A 16,582-nucleotide genomic window follows, 5' to 3' on the forward strand; every position below is an offset into this window, starting at 1 on the left:
GGTCTGTGCAATCCTTCTGCCTAGTCCGCCATCTTGCCCCGCCTCCCTACCCAGTCATTTTTAAAAACCAAAAAACCAGATTCACTGCCATCAAGTCAATTCTGACTCATGGTAACCCATATTAGGTTTCTGAGGTGGTAAATCTTTATGGAAGTAGTCTTGCTTCTGTGGAGTGGCTGGTGGGTTTGAAACACCAACCTTCTGGCTAGCAGTCAGATGCCTAAGGCACTGTGCTACCAGAGAGTGTGTTATTCACTTTCCATGTGTTTGCTCTTTTTCTGTTGATCTTATTATTTTTGTTTTCTATTTTTATAGCTTTATAATCTGGCAAGATGCTTTGCAGTATTTCAATATTTTTAAATTTATTGAAGCTTGCTTTGTGGCTTCACATATGGTCTATCCTGGAGAATGTTCCATGTGCACTTTTAAAGAATGTATATTATGCTGCTGTTGGGTGAAGTGCTCTATAGATGTCTATAAGGTCAAGTTGGTGGGTTGTATTGTTTAGTTCTTCTGCATCTTTGTTGAGTTTCTTTCCAGTTGTTCCATCTTTCATTGAAAATGGGGTATTAAATTCTCCTATTACCGTGGAGTCATCTGTTTGTCTTTTCAATTCGGTTAGAGTCTGATTTATATATTTTGAGGCTCTTTCATTGGTTGCATAGATATTTATTATGGTTATGTCCTCTTGTTCAATTGATCTTTTACTCATTATATAATGTCCTTCCTTGTCTCCTTTGGTAGTTTTGTCATGAAGTTGATTTTAGCAGAAGTTAAAATTGCCACTCCTGCTCTTTTTTGATGGCCATTTGCTTGATATATATCTTTTTTCCAACCTTTGATTTTTAGTCTATTTTTTGGCTTTGACTCTAAGGTGTATCTCTTGTAGACAGCATATTGATGGGCCATGTTTTCTTATCCAGTCTGCAACTCTCCATCTCTTAAGTGGCACATTAATCCATTTACATTTGGTGTAATTATCAACAAGTATTAATTTGTTGCTCTCATTTTGTTAACTGTTTTTTGTGCTATTGGTCATTTCCTTGTTCCTTATAATTTTTTGTGCTGAGCTCACTCTATGAATCATATTATAATTTCTTTTGTTGCAATTGTTTTAGTATTTGCTAAATATTTGTGCTTGTCCTCTTTTTAATTTTGATGCAAAGATTTATTATTTTTCTTTGAAGTTACCCTGTGATTTTTAATTCTCTTCCCAACTTTGGAAAAATCCTTTCTGTCTCACAATTATACTGACTTCCTCACCATTAGAAGTTCTGTAACTACACTATTTTTTCCCTCGTTTTGGGTTGTAGTTGTCCTCATTTGCCAATTGATGTCTCTGGTTCCCTGTTTACAGTTTTGTAAGCTTATTTTACTTTGGCTACTTCCACAATTGTGTTGGTTTGGGGGTTATGTCATCATATATGTTAAGGGCTTGTTATTGTTAGCTGTTGTTTTTTCTCTGTCCAAAGGACTCCTTTTACATCTCTTGTAAGGTTGGTCTGTTTTAACAAATTCTCTTAATTTCTTCTTATCTGGAAATATCCTAATTTCACCATCATATTTGAGGAACAATTTTGCTGGGTATATAATTCTTGGCCAGAAATTTTTTCTTTGAGACTTTTATATATAGCATCCCTTTGCTTTCTCATCTGCATGGTTTCTGCTGATAAATCAAACCTAGGTCTTATTGGTTGGCCTTTGTAGGTAATGTTTTGTTTTTCCCATGCTGTTTCAGGATTCTTTCTTTGTCTTTGGTTTTGGTGAGTTTGATGATATGTCTTGGTGATTTTCTTTTGTGGTTTATCCTACTTGGGGTTCATTGAACTTCTTATATGGCTATCATCTCATCTTTCATCATGTGAGGGAAATTCTCTTCCAATAAATCATCAACAATTTTCTCTGTGGTTTATTTGTCTCTTCCTGTTCTGGAATTTCAGTTACATGTAGGTTATTCCTCTTGATGGTATCCCATATGTCTCTTAGGATTTCTTCATTTTGTTTCGATTTTTTTCTGATTGATCCTTTTCCAAAATAGTATCAAAGTATTTGTCTTTAATCTCACTAATTCTGTCCTCCATCAATTTGATTCTATTCCTTTGTCCTTTCAATGTGTTTTTGGATCTCTATCCATAGATTTCGTATCATTTCTAATTTTTCATTTATTTTGTCATTTTGTTCTTGTATTATCTTCTGAAATTGTTCTAGGGTTTTGTCTTTTGTATTTTCTTTGATCAGTGTTTTCTTTGATCTGGCTCTCAGTCCACTGAAGGCACCTAAATACAATTTTTTTAATCTTATCAATTAGTTCCAAAGCTGCTTCTTCCTCAGGGATTATTTTCTGGGTCTGTATCCTGGTCCTTTGTTTTACTAATTTATCTTGCTTCTTTATTGTGATGGTCTGTTGTTTCCAACACATTGTGACATTGTATATATATTTATTTGGTGATTGTATGTTGGTGTCTTTCACCCAAGATTTTTTTTAAACTTCTTCATTTATTTATTTTTTATACAGCTGAGTAAGCAAGGTACTGTGCTCCTCTATTTACTAGTTGGCAGCACTTATACATTCACCATCTGTCTCCTGGTGGGTGTGACAGGAATGAGAGTCAGTATACAGATCTTCATTAGCTGTTTGTGAAGAGCAATTAAGGGTAAGTCAGGCTTGTATTGTGTGTTCTCTATCATTGGCTAGTTGTTGCAGAAGCAAGTGATGGCTGTCACTCAGTAGGTGTGTCTGCAGGAGGTGCGGGTATGGTTGGATTGTTTGGGCATGGTTTCTGTCTCCCACTCAGACAAAATTAACAATTTAAAAAACAAAAACAAAAAAAGTTTAAACAAGAAGACAAAAAGCACACACCATATACACACAGGAACAGTTACAAAAAGGGGGGGGGAGGGCAATAAATGAGAAGAAATATATAAAGAAATACTTTTAAAAAGGCAAAATAAATATAAATAGAAAGAAGAAAAAAGCAAACCACAATATCTGTGGAAGGGGGTATAAGAGAAAAGAAGTAGAGTAAAAGAGTAATAAAGAAGAAAATGAGAAAAACACAAAAAGAAATATAAGGGATGGGAAGGACAAGAATAAAAGAAAAAAAGGAACTAGGCAAAGGCAAGAGGAAAAATAAAAATAAAAAATAAAAAAATAAAAATAAAAAACTGGAACCTTAGACGGGAAAAAGAAAAAAGAAAAAAATAATAATAAAAGGAAGAAAAACAGAAGAATTTAAAAACAGAAAGCAAAAATTAAAAAAATCTGGGTGAAGGGGTGGGGCAGGGCATCCAAGATCCATCAGAGCATGGACTGGAATGGAATTACTGCTGGTCCAGAAAGTGAGTGGATGTGGGGGATGGCCGCATCTCCATTTACCAAGAGGGTATGGGGTATAAGAGTAACAAGGAGAATGCCACACCTTTCCAATTGTCAACCTCCAGTGTACTTGCCTGTGCTATGCTGTACTTGGCAAGCAGAGTCTATTCTTAGGTCAGTGGGATCTGAATGCTACTGCTTTAAATATCCAAAATGACTGCACTGCTTGAAAATATTCAAAATGCCTGCATTGTCTGGACAGCTGAAAGTCCACAGCTCAGTTTGTCTCCTTCTTTGCTGTTGCCCTTTCTAGTCTTCAGCCACCAGTGCAGTTATTCTTGCAGCCCATGGCAAGCCAGGCTCATTTTTAGTTACTGCTCAGGTCCTAATACCACTTGTAAATATTCAAACTGTCCATGCCATCAGGATAGCTGACAGTTTGCAGTTCTGTTTGTTTCCTTATTCACTGTTTTTATTCAGATTCTTCTGCTAGTTGGTATTGAAGCCACTTCTGTATCCCTCCTGTCAAAGTTCAGGGCTCCAGGATTATCTTCTGTATCTGAGTCAGTTGGTATTTCTTTTCTTTGTTCAAGAGGGTCTGTGTAGTTTGTCTGTCTATTCTGCTAACTTATCAGAAGTTCCTGTTTTCCAAATTTCTTGACATAACAAATAAGTGCCTCCAGCATGGCATTCATTTGTTGAAACATCTCAGTGGGGATTTTGTCAATTCTTGGAGCCTTGTTTGTCACCAATTCTTTCAGTGAAGCTTTGACTTCTTCCTTCAATACCATTGGTTCTAGATCATATACTACCTCTTGAAACAGATGAACATCAACCAGTTCTTTTTTGTACAGTGACTGTGTATTGTTTCCATCTTCTTTTGATGCTTCCTGTATCATTCAATATTTTTCCCATAGAAACTTTCAATATTGCAACTCGAGGCTTGAATTTTCTCTTCAATTCTTTCAGCTTCAGAAATGCCAAGTATATTCTCTTTTAATTTTTTAACTCCAGGTCTTTGCACCTTTCATTATAATACTATTCTTTGTCTTCTTGAGTTGCTCTTTGAAATCTTCTCTTTAACTATTTTATCTTGCCATTTCTTTCATTTGCTTTAGCTACTCTCATCCAAGAGCAAGTTTCAGAATCTCTTCTGGCATCACTTTTGCTCTTTTCTTCCTTTCCTGTGTTTTTAATGACCTTTTGTTTTCTTCATGAATGATGGTCTTAATAGCACCTGTGGTAGCTAAGGTTATGTGTCAACTTAGCTGGGCCTGGTTTTGAGTGGCTGGGCAGCTGCATGTCTTATTCTCCATGATGAGACTGGTAATCAACTCTATGGTGGAATCTACTGTGAGCAGCTGAGGAGCTGCCTTAGGGATGTGGTCTGCTTCCAGTATGTAAGGAGAAGTTTTGAGAAGAGAAAGTCTCAGCAGTTTTTTGGCACACTTGACCCCTACATGTAGCCAAGTCATTGTTCAGCAGCCTGCCATGCCCTGCCAATCTTGGGACTTTTTTGGACTTCAATTAGTGGCCTGCCATATTGTTTAGTTTCACTCAGACTTCTAGCCTCCAAAAATTGTAAGAATCAACTCCTATTTTTCAAAGCCATCCCATTTCTGGTATCTCCTGTTGGAGCAGCACTAGATAACCAAAACACCATCTTGCAGGTCATCTGGTATTCAGTCATTGGTGTTCAGTGCATCAAATCTATTCTTTAGATGGTCTCTAAATTAAGGTGAAATATAATCTAAATTATAATTTATAATTATAACTATAATTATATTTTATAATCTAAATTAAGGTGAAATATAAGTCATGCTTTGGCTCTCATGAATTTGTTTCCATTTTCTTCAGCTTCAACTTGAACTTGTATATGAGCAATTGATGGTCTGTGTGGTAGTTAAATTTGTAAGTCAACTTGGCTGGGCAGCTGGTGGTAGTTATTTCCCATGATGAGACTCGCAATTAACTCCATGGTGGGATCTACCACAAGCAGCTGAGTAGCTGCCTTTGGGATGTGGTCTGCTTCCTGTATATAAGGAGAAGTCTTGGGGATAGTCTCCAGCTTATGGCACATTTGGACCCTGCATGTAGCCATGTCATTGTTCAGCAGCCTGTCATGCTCTGCCAACCTTGGGACTTACAATGGAATTAAATTAATGGCCATGTGGTTTGGTAACATCAGGACTGTGCCTTTTAATTGTCAACCTTGGGTTTGTCAGCCTCAGCATCCAGTAGCTGTCTGAGTGAAGAAACACCTCTAGCTCCAGTGGGCCAGGAGCAGGAGGCAGAACTAGACCCCAAGGTTGAGGGGCTTTCACTCAGCCCCTAGAGCCTTAGACTTAAAGCCTCCAAACTGTAAGAGAATAAACTCCTGTTTGTTACAGCCAACACATTTGTGGTGCATTTTTGTCAGAGCAGCACTAGGTAACCAGAACAGTCTATTTCATAGTCAACTCCTATACTGGTTTTGACTAAAGATATTGGCTTCTCCATTTCCTCTTTCCACTGATGTAATCAATCTGATTCTTGTGTATTCCATCTCTTTAGGTCCACCTGGATTGCTGCCATTTATGTTGTTGAAAAAAAAATATATTAGCAATGACTAAGTCACTGGTCTTGCAAAATTCTATCATGTGATCTCCAGTGTCATTTCTGTCACTAAGCCTACATTGTCCAACTACCAGTGAGTCTTCTTTGTTTCCAACTTTCACAGTACAATCACCAGTAATAATCAATACATTTTGATTGAATGTTTGGTCAATTTCAGATTGCAGAAGTTGGTAAAAATATTTAATTTCCTAGTCTTTGGCTTTAGTAGTTGGTGCATAAATTTGAATAATAATAGTATTAACTTGTCCTTGTAGGCATGTGGTTATTATCCTATCACTGATAGCATTGTACTTCAGGATAGATCTTGAAACACTTTTTGTGACAATCAATGCAACACATATCCTCTTCAAATCCTCTTCAACTTGTCATTCCCAGCATAATAGATCATATGATTGTCTGATTCAAAATGGCCAATACCAGTCCATTTCAGCTCACTAATGCCTAGGATATGGATCTTGATGCATTACATTTCATATATGATAACTTCCAATTTTCCTACATTCATATTCATACATTCCATGTTCTGATTATTAATGATGTTTGTAGTCATTTCTTCCCATTTTGATTCATGCCTTATCAGCAAATGGAGATCCCTAAAACTTTACTCCATCCACATCATTAAGGGGAACTCTACTTTGAGGAGGCCACTGTTCCCCAGTCATATTTTGAGTGCCTTCCAACCTGAGGGGCTCATCTTCCAACACTCTATCACACAATGCTTCAGAGCTATTCATAAAGTTTTCTGGTAATACATCAGGGAGTGTTTCACCGCTATTCATAAGATTTTCACTGCCCAATTCTTAGAGAAGTGGATTCCTTTCTCTGAGTCTGTCTTAGTCTGGAAGCTCCACTGAAATCTGTCCATGCTAGGTGAACCTGTTGGTATTTGAAATACCAGTGGCATAGCCTTCTAACTCACAACAACACACAAGCCACCACAGTAAGACAAACCAACAAACAAGTGTTGGAAAAATTCACACAAAATAGACAAATTGCTTGGGAATTATAACTCACCAAAATTTACAAGGAAGAAATTTTTTAAAAACACATAAATCTTATATTTGTTAAAGAAATTGAATCTGTAATGAAAAAAAATATGCCTTTCACAAGGAAACCTCCAAGTTTAAAGGTTTCATTAGTAAAATTTGCCAACTACATGAAGAAAATAATACCAATCTTACAGAAATTGTTAATGCAGTTGAAGAGAAAAAATGCTTTCTGACTCATTGTATGAGGCCAGGATAATCTTGCTACAAATATCTGACAAGGATATTATAAGAATGGAAAGCTAAAGGCTAAAGGTTATCTCTCTTGTGAACACAGACAAAAAATAAAAATAATATTTTTTAAGTTCATCAAATCTAGCAATAAATAACCATTATTCATCTGTCAGTATGTCATACTATGGTGGCTTGTGTGTTGCTGTGAGACTGGAGGCCATGCCACTGGTATTTCAAGTACCAGCAGGGTCACCCAGGGTGGACAGATTTCAGCAGAGCTTTCAGACTCAGACTTTGAGGAAGCAAGGGGCCATCCACTTTTCAAAGAATTAGCAAGTGAAAATCTTACAAATAGCAGTGAAACACTGGAAAACATTATGAATAGCCCTGAAACATTGTCCAATATAGTGCTGGATGATAAGCCCCTCAGGTCAGAAAGCACTCAAAATACAACTGGGGAAGAGCTACCTCTTCAGAGTAGTTGACTTTAATGATGTGGATGGAGTAAAGCTTTTGGGACCTCCATTTGCTAATGTGGCATGACTCAAAATGGGAAGAAACAGCATCCATTAACAATTGAAATATAGAATGTATGAAGTATGAATCTACGAAAATTGGAAAATTCAAAAATGAACTGGAATGCATAGAGATCAATATCCTAGGCATTAGTGAGCTGAAATGGACTGTTTTTGGCCATTTTTAATCAGAAAATCACATGATCTACTGTGCCAGGAATGACAAATAGAAGAGGAATGGCATGGGATTCATCATCACAAAGACAGTTTCAAGATCTGTCCTGAAGTATAATGCTGTCAGTGATAGGATAATATCCATACACCTACAAAGAAGACCAGTTAATACTACTATTGAGAGCTCTGGTGGCATAGTGCCTAAGGCATTTGACTGATACCAAGAAAGCTGGTAGTTCAAAACCACCAGCCACTCCTCAGAAGGAAGAAGGAAGACTGGGCAATCTACTTCTGTAGTGATACTGCCTCAGAAACCCAAGGAGGGGTGATTAATTATTCAAGTTTATGCACCAACCATCAAAGCCAAAGACTAGGAAAATTAACATTTTAACCAAATTTTGCAGTCTGAAATTGACCAAGTGTGCAAAATCAATAGGTGTTGATTATTACTGGTGATTGTAATGCAAGAGTTGGAAACAAAAAGGAATCACTGGTAGCTGGAAAATATGGCCTTGGTAATAGAAATGATACTGGAGATCACATGATAGAATTTTTCAAGACCAATGACTTACTCATTTCAAATACCTTTTTTCAACAACATAAAGGGCAGCTACATGTGGACTTCACCAGTTGGAGTACACAGGAATCAGATTGACTATGTCTGTGGAAAGAGATGATGGAGAAGCTCAATGGCATCAGTCAATTGCTTCTATCCAAGTTCAAATTGAAGCTGAAGAAAATTAAAACAAATTATTCATGAGAGCCAAATATGCCCTTGATTATATCTCACCTAAATTTAGAGACCATCTAAACCATAGACTTGATGCATTGAACACCAATGACCAAAAGCCAGAAAAATTGTGGAATGATATTGAGAACATCATCCATGAAGAAAGAAAAAGTTCATTAAAAAGACAGGAAAGGAAGAAAAAACCAAAATGGATGTCAGAAGAGACTCTAAACCTTGCTATTGAATGGAGAGTAGCTAATGCAAATGTAAGAAATGACAAGATAAAGGAGCTGAACAGAAGATTTCAAAGAGCAGCTCAAGAAGACAAAGTCAATTATTATAATGAAATGTGCAAACACCTGGAATTAGAAAACCAAAATGGAAGAACATGCTCAGCATTTCTCAAGCTGGAAGAACTGAAGAAAAAATTTAAGCCTCGAGTTGCAATATTGAATTTCTATGGGCAAAATACTGAATGATGCAGGAAACATCAAAAAAAGATGAAAGGAATACACAGAGTCAGTTTCCCAAAAAGAATTGGTCGATGTTTGTCCATTTCAGGATGTGCCGTATGATCAAGAACCAATGGCACTGAAGGAAGAAGTTGAAGCTGCACTGAAGGAATTGGTGAAAAACAAAGGTCCAGGAATTGATAGAATCCCCATTGAGATGTTTCAACAAATAGATGTCATGCTAGTGGCACTCACTTGTCTATGCCAAGAAATTTGGAAGACATCTACAGGGTCACCTGACTGGAAGAGATCCATATTTGTACCCATTCCAAAGAAAAGTGATCCCACAGAATGCAAAAAATTATCGAACAACATCATTAATATCACACACAAGTAAGATCCTGCTGAAGATAATTAAAAAATGGTTGCAGCAGTATATTGACAGAGAACTTCCAGAAATGCAAGATAGAGTCAGAAGAGGATGTGAAATGAGGGATATCATTACTAATGTCAGATGGATCTTGGCTCAAAGCAAAGAATACCAGAAAGATATTTACTTGTGTTTTATTGACCATGAAAAAGCATTCAAGTGGGCGGATCATAACATATTAGGGATGACATTGAAAAGAATGAGAATTCCAGAAAACTTCACTGTACTCCTGAAGAATGTGTACATAGACCAGGAGACTGTTGTTGGAACAGAACAAGGGGATACTGTATGGTTTAAAATTAGGAGGAGAATGTGTCAGAGTTGTATCCTTTCACCATACCTATTCAATTTGTATGGTGAGCAAATAATCAGAGAACCTGGACTATATGAAGAAGAGCAAAGCATCAAGGTTAGAGAAAGTCTCATTAACAACCTGCGCTATGCACATGACACAACCTTGCTTGCTGAAACTGAAGATGACTTGAAACACTGATGAAGATAAAAGACTACAGGCTGCATGATGGATTATACTTCAATATAAAGAAAACAAAAATCCTCACAACTGTAGCATTAAGCACCATCATGATAGAGAAAAGTTTGAAGTTGTTCAAATTTTCATATTATTTGGTTCCACAATCAACACCAATCAAAGCAGCAATCAAGAAATCACATGATGTATTGCACTGGGCAAATATGCTGCAAAACCAAAACAAAAAACAAAAAAACTGCCATTGAGTTGGATCTGACTCATAGTGACCCCTCCTTGGGTTTCCAAGGCAGTATCACTACGGAAGTAGATTCCCCCATCTTCCTTCCCAGATTGGCTGGTGGGTTTGAACCACCAGCCTTCTGGTTAGCCGTCAAATGTCTTAGGCACTACAATACCAGAGTTCCTGCAAAAGACCTATTTAAAGCATTAAAGAACAAAGATATCTCTTTGAAGACTAAGGTGTGGCTAACCCAGGCCTTGGTATTTTCAATTACCTCATATGTATGTGATATCTTGACAATGAATAAGGAAAACCAAACAAGAATTGATGCTTTTGAGTTATGGTGGTGGTAAAGAATACTGAAAGTACTATGGACTGCCAAAAGAACTAACAAATCTGGGCTGAAAGAAGTGCAGCTGGAATGTTCCTTGGAAGCAACAATGGCTGCACTTCATCTCACCTACTTTGGTCATGTTGTCAGAAGAGAACATTCCCTGGGGAAGGATATCATACTTGGTAAAGTGGAGGGGCAATAAAAAAGAAGAAGGACCTCAACAAGATGGATTGACACAGTAGCTGCAACAATGGGTTCAGGTATAGCAAGGATTGGGAGGCTGACACAGGATTGGGCCGTGTTTCATTCTGTTGTATATGGGGTTACTATGAGTCAGAGCCGATTCCAAGGCACCTAACAATAACAATAACAGCAATAAATAAAAAAAAATTGCAAATATTACAAACATGCATGTTCTATTCTATAAATGCAAATTTGGTTCAACATGAAAAAAAAATAGCACATCTAATTTACCATATTAACAAAAAAAGAAAAATCATATGATCAATTCACAGACACAAAAAAAAGCATGTATGCTTTTCATGACTAAAAGAATTAATAAAATCTCTTATCAAATTAAGAGAATATGGTAATCTTCTTCAACTAATAGGAATATCAACTTAAACCCTACAAAGAATAATCATGGTGAAGCATTACAAGCTTTCTCCTTAAAACTGGCAATGAGATCAAGATGTTTAATATTACTATTTGTATTAAATTTTGGTGCTAAAGGCTAAATAATGACATGATTCAGAAAAAAAAAATTAAATTATAAGGATTTGAAAAGCTGAAGTGTCATGATGCACAATTTACATGATTTTCTATGTAGAAAATCCAAAAGAATTTGCAATTCAGAATTAATAAGTAGATTCAGCATGTATCCCTGATACAAGCTAATATAGAAGCATCAATTTTCTTAACAATTAGAAAAAAATTTTATGAGATACTGTTTATAATAATATTCAAAAACCTCAAATATCTAGGAATAAATCTAACAATAGATGTGCAAAATCTCTGCATGGAAATTCATGAAACATTGCTGAGAAAGTTCAACAAAGACCTAAAAACAAAACAAACAAAAAAAACCTCATTGCCATCAAATCGATTCTGAATCATATGTCTATGGATTGGAAGCCTCAATATTGAAATACATTCAGGGTAATTTCAATCAAAATCCCAGTAGATAATTTTACATACATTGAAAAGATAATCCTAATATTTAAATAGAAATGCAAACAATAAAAAGTTTTAAAAAAGTCTTTGATAAAAAAATGCTCTGCTTTGAGCATTATTTTTATTTTTTGAGTATTATTTTACATAGCTTTTTTTTGTTTATTTGTTTGTTTATAACAATGTAGCATTTAAGTCCTTGACTTTTGACTCTAATGCAGAACCTAACTATAACTAAGGTCTGAGGGATTTGGTGAAACAATCCGTACATCCTAATCTACGGATCTACTTAGTCAGAATCTGCTAACTCAATTTAGGAAACACATGGAGTGAAAAAAATGAACAAGTAAAATCTTTAAGAGCTCATAAAGCAAGACTAGTCCTTGTAGGCAGGCATAAATTTGTTTCAATTTTGTCTCTACCACTTAAGGGCTGCATGACTCTGGCAAGTAACTTAATCTTTCAGTCTTTAAACCAAAAACCAAACTCACTACTGTTGAGTCAGATAAGACTCATAGTGACCCCTCGTTGGGTTTCCAAGGCAGTATCGCTATAGAAGTAGATTGCCCAATCTTCCTTCTGAGGAGGGACTGGTGGGTTTGACCTGCCAGTCTTCTGGTTATCAGTCAAATGCTTTGGGCACTATGTCACCACCAGAGCTCCTTCCTAGCAGAGTAGTTGTGAGGGAAAAGATAAACTTCAAAAGAATATAAAGTTTCCCAGTAAATAGAAGATATTCAGTGTTCTTTCCTTTCTTCTCACTTCAGGTCACCATGCTGTTCTCTCATATTTACTATGGAAAATTATCAATTTGATAACAGTTCGTTACCTAGGTAAGTGGCAATTAAACTCACAGTTCCAACTTGGATGAAAAAAGTAGAACTATTCCATTCTTTTTCTCTTTATTAAAAGTGTTGCCAAGTAGTTATTTTAATCGTAGGGAAAAAGAAATTTATGCATTTTGGAGTTCATCCTTTAGTTTTGGAATCTGTGTTTCTATCTATATCTTGTATCTCAGATACTAAGCTTGATCCTTAAGAGATAATGAAACCTGACCCAACATGCAAAGTATTCCAGTTTTAATATCATTACTAATCAATTAATGGTGGCAACATGAAGCAATGTATAGAAATGGATTCTGAGATGAGCTCACCAGAAAAAGAACCATCTGCTATGGGTGTGGGAGGGGAATGGCAGCATATATGCCATGTTTGTGACAATTCTCCCTACCCCCCAGCTGCTTAGCATTTTAGAACATGACAAATTCTCTCAATGTAAAATTTTTTTTCAAGACTCCACATGCTAGCAAAGTTGTACTTTGTTACAAAAATCTAACAAAGACATAATAAGACAGGAAAGCATATTGAATAACAAAAGACATGATCACCAGAAGTTATGCTACTTAAAATTATTTTATTTTTAAAGTATTTTATTAATGAAATCATTGATGAAGTATTGAAAAATAATTTCTGTTTATATTTTTATGGTCAAAATGCTGACAATCTTTGGTATTCATAAGAATTTGAAAGCTACATGAAGTAACATACCTATACTTGTGGGTTTCTACAGCCCATATGCTGTAAAATCTCTCTGTGCAATATTTTCAGAATTAAGAAAAGCTGTGGATTTATTTAATAGATAAAAAAATAAAGTGAAAACGTTCTAAAATGAATCCATGACACTATTCTGTATAATGGTTCTTACACGTGGTATGTGTATGCACAGCTTATTCACTCAACAATATAATGATTCAGGTTTATTTCAGGGTGAAGGAGTTGGTCTCATGTAATAGAAATGGTCAGATGAAAACCCCTAGGAACATGTAATTAATTGCAAAGTCCAAGTTCTCCTTTGCACTAAACAAATAAATGACTTCTTCCCAGGATGTACTCACATCCTGAACACTTTGGTACTGCAAGGTATAGTGATATGGCAAGATCAAAATTTCAGGAATTTGAATGGGCATACTGTATAAAATTACACAGATCAAACAAGGTCCCAAAAGCCAAACTACAAAATCATGCTGTTACCAACTTATTTGCAACTCCACCAGAAAGTTCCAAAAATAAAACAAATTAAATCAGTATGGACATACTGATTTATCCTTCTTGCAGCTCCATGATTTATAAATACCAAAATTTATATGATCTTGGCTCCCTGGTAAGATGAAGAATATAACACAGTTCATATATTTAAGAGTGTTTGTGTTAACACATTAGCACATTTTTAGTTACTTAAAAGTATCTATGAAATATGATTTTTTTTTCCTGTTATTTGGCAACTTAAGGCAGAATTTTTTCAAACTTTCCAATATCATCACCCCATGCACATAAGCCTGTCTTTGACTTAAACAGAAAAGAGAATGTTACCAAGGCTAATGAACCGCAATTCTCCCAGAGAGATATTGTTTTTGTTAGGTGATGTCGAGTCACTTCCAACTCATAGCGACCCTATGTATAACATAATGAAACACTTCCCAGTACTGAGCCATCTTCACAATCATTATTATGTTTGAGCCCATTTTTACAGCCACTGAGTCAATACATCTCATTGAGAGTCTTCCTCTTTTTCACTGATGGTCTACATTGCCAAACGTAATGTTCTTCTCCAGGAATTCTCCCTATTTGGACTTTTAAGGAGCTTTCTAACTGTACCTCTTCCAAGACAGATTTTTTTCCTTCTTCTGGTAGTCCATGGTATATTTAATATTCTTCGTCAACAACATAATTCAATGACATCAATTCATCTTTGGTCTTCTTTATGCATTGTCCAGCTTCCGCAAGCATATGAGGTGATTGAAAATACCATGGCTTGGGTTAGACACTCCTTCCCTAAGGCACTTGACTGCTAACCAGAAGGCTGGAGATTCAAATCCACCAGCCACTCCTCGAAAGGAAGGTTGGGCAATCTACTTCCTTGGTGATACTGCCTCGGAAACCCAAGGAGGGGTCCCTATGAGTCAGGTCCGACTCAACAGCACGTAACAACAACAACAACAAGTCTTCAAAGACTGGAAGAGGTCTATATTTGTACCCATTCCCAAAAAAGTGATCCAATAGAATGGGAGCTAATAGAGTGTGTCAAAAAAGTGTGGGTTATCCAGGAAATATGTACTGAGTACCTACGATGTGCCAGGCACTCTAGTAGTCACTGGTGAAAAAGAATGATCATTGGTTCTGGCTTCAAGGAGCTTAGAATAAATTGAAATATGAATGAGCAGGGAAGGAACAAATTTAAAATTGTGTTGCTATGCTGTCATGCAATCATGATTCTTTTTACTACACACCAGATTTCTCTAAAGTGTGATTTCTAAACCAGCAGCAGCATCAAAACCAGCAGCAGCAGCTTCACCTGGAAACTTGTCAAAATGCAAATTCTCAAGTCCCAGCCCAGACTTACTGGACAATAAATTCTGAGGGTGAGAACCATCAGTCTGTGTTTTTAATAACCCCCCTCCAAACAAACCAAACAAAGCTCACTGCCATCAAGTCAATCCCAACTCATAGCAACCCCTCCTTGGGTTTCTGAGTTGGTATCTCTACAGAAGTAAATTGCTTGATCTTCCTTCCAAGAAGTGACTGGTGGGTTTGAACCTCCAGCCTTCTGGTTAGCAGTCAAATGCTTTAGGCACTATGCCACCAAAGCTTCCAACAACCCCCCTAGATCATACTAATACAATGCTAAAGTTTGAGAACCACTGACCTAGACCCAAAGAGGGATCACTATGAGTCAGAACATGGATATGAAGCAATTGGAAATGTTATGACTTGGTTCAGGTACACCTTAGTCTTTAAAGTGACATCTTTGTTCCTTAACACTTTTTTTTTTTAGCTTTTTCTCTTTAATTTTTATTGTGATTTGGGTGAAAGTTTACAGAGCAAATTGATTTTACATACAATAGTTCATATACATTTTGTCTCATGACATTGACTGCAACTCCCCTCAATGTAACAGTTCTCTTCCCACTTCTTCCCCATAGTTACCTCTTCTCTGTGCCCTTCCCTCCCATGCACTCTCACCCCCCAAACTGTCTCCCTGTTCAAACACTGCCCTTCTGTTCTCCCATGATTGATGACTCCAAGTAGTGTATCTACCTGATGTAAATGTTCACCCCATATGCCTGTCTGTTATTTGCCTGGAAGCCATAGGAGTGAGTTCAATTCTAGACCTGAAGAGTAGCTAGGGGCTGTAGTCTCAGGGGTCTCACCAGGCTCTATCAGACCAGCAAACCTTGTCTTCTTTATGATTCTGAGTTGTGTTCCACATTGTTCTCCCACTCTATCCAGCATCTCCTGCACTGACCCCCTCTGAATTGTTGATAGTGATAGCTGGGCACTATCTAGTTCTTCTGATCTCATGGTCATACAGGCTGAGGATCGCATGGTCTACCAATTCCTTGGACTAATTATTTCCATGTGTCTTTGGTTTTCTTCATTCTGCTTTGCTCTGGATGAGAAGAGACCTATCATTGCATCTGGATGGCTGCTTGCAAGCTTTTACGATCTCAGTCCCTACTCACCAAAGTAGGATGTGGAACAGTGTTTTTGTATAGTATGTTGTGCTAGTTGAGCTTGATGTCCCCTGCGACTGTGGTCCCAAGCCCACAGGTCCAGCTACTCACTCCCTCTGGGCAGCTGGCTGTGGCCAAGAAATCACCACAGCCTTGTCCCTTGTCAGCTCTACTATACACCTGGACACCCCCCCCCTTTTTTTTTAATTGTGATTTGGGTGAAGATTTAGAGCAAATTCACTTTCTGAACAGCAGTTCATATATACTTTGTCTCATGTCATTGACCACAGTTTACCACAATGCAACAGCTCCCCTCCCACTTCCTCCCCATAGTTACCTCTTCCCAGTGTCCATCCCTCCATACACTCCTGCCCCCTGAGCTGTCTCCCTGTGCATAAGCAGCCC

The sequence above is a fragment of the Orycteropus afer genome, unplaced genomic scaffold, assembly GCF_000298275.1.
Source record: "Orycteropus afer afer isolate SDZICR_OR568_19922 unplaced genomic scaffold, OryAfe1.0 scaffold00185, whole genome shotgun sequence".
Lineage (NCBI taxonomy): Eukaryota > Metazoa > Chordata > Mammalia > Tubulidentata > Orycteropodidae > Orycteropus > Orycteropus afer.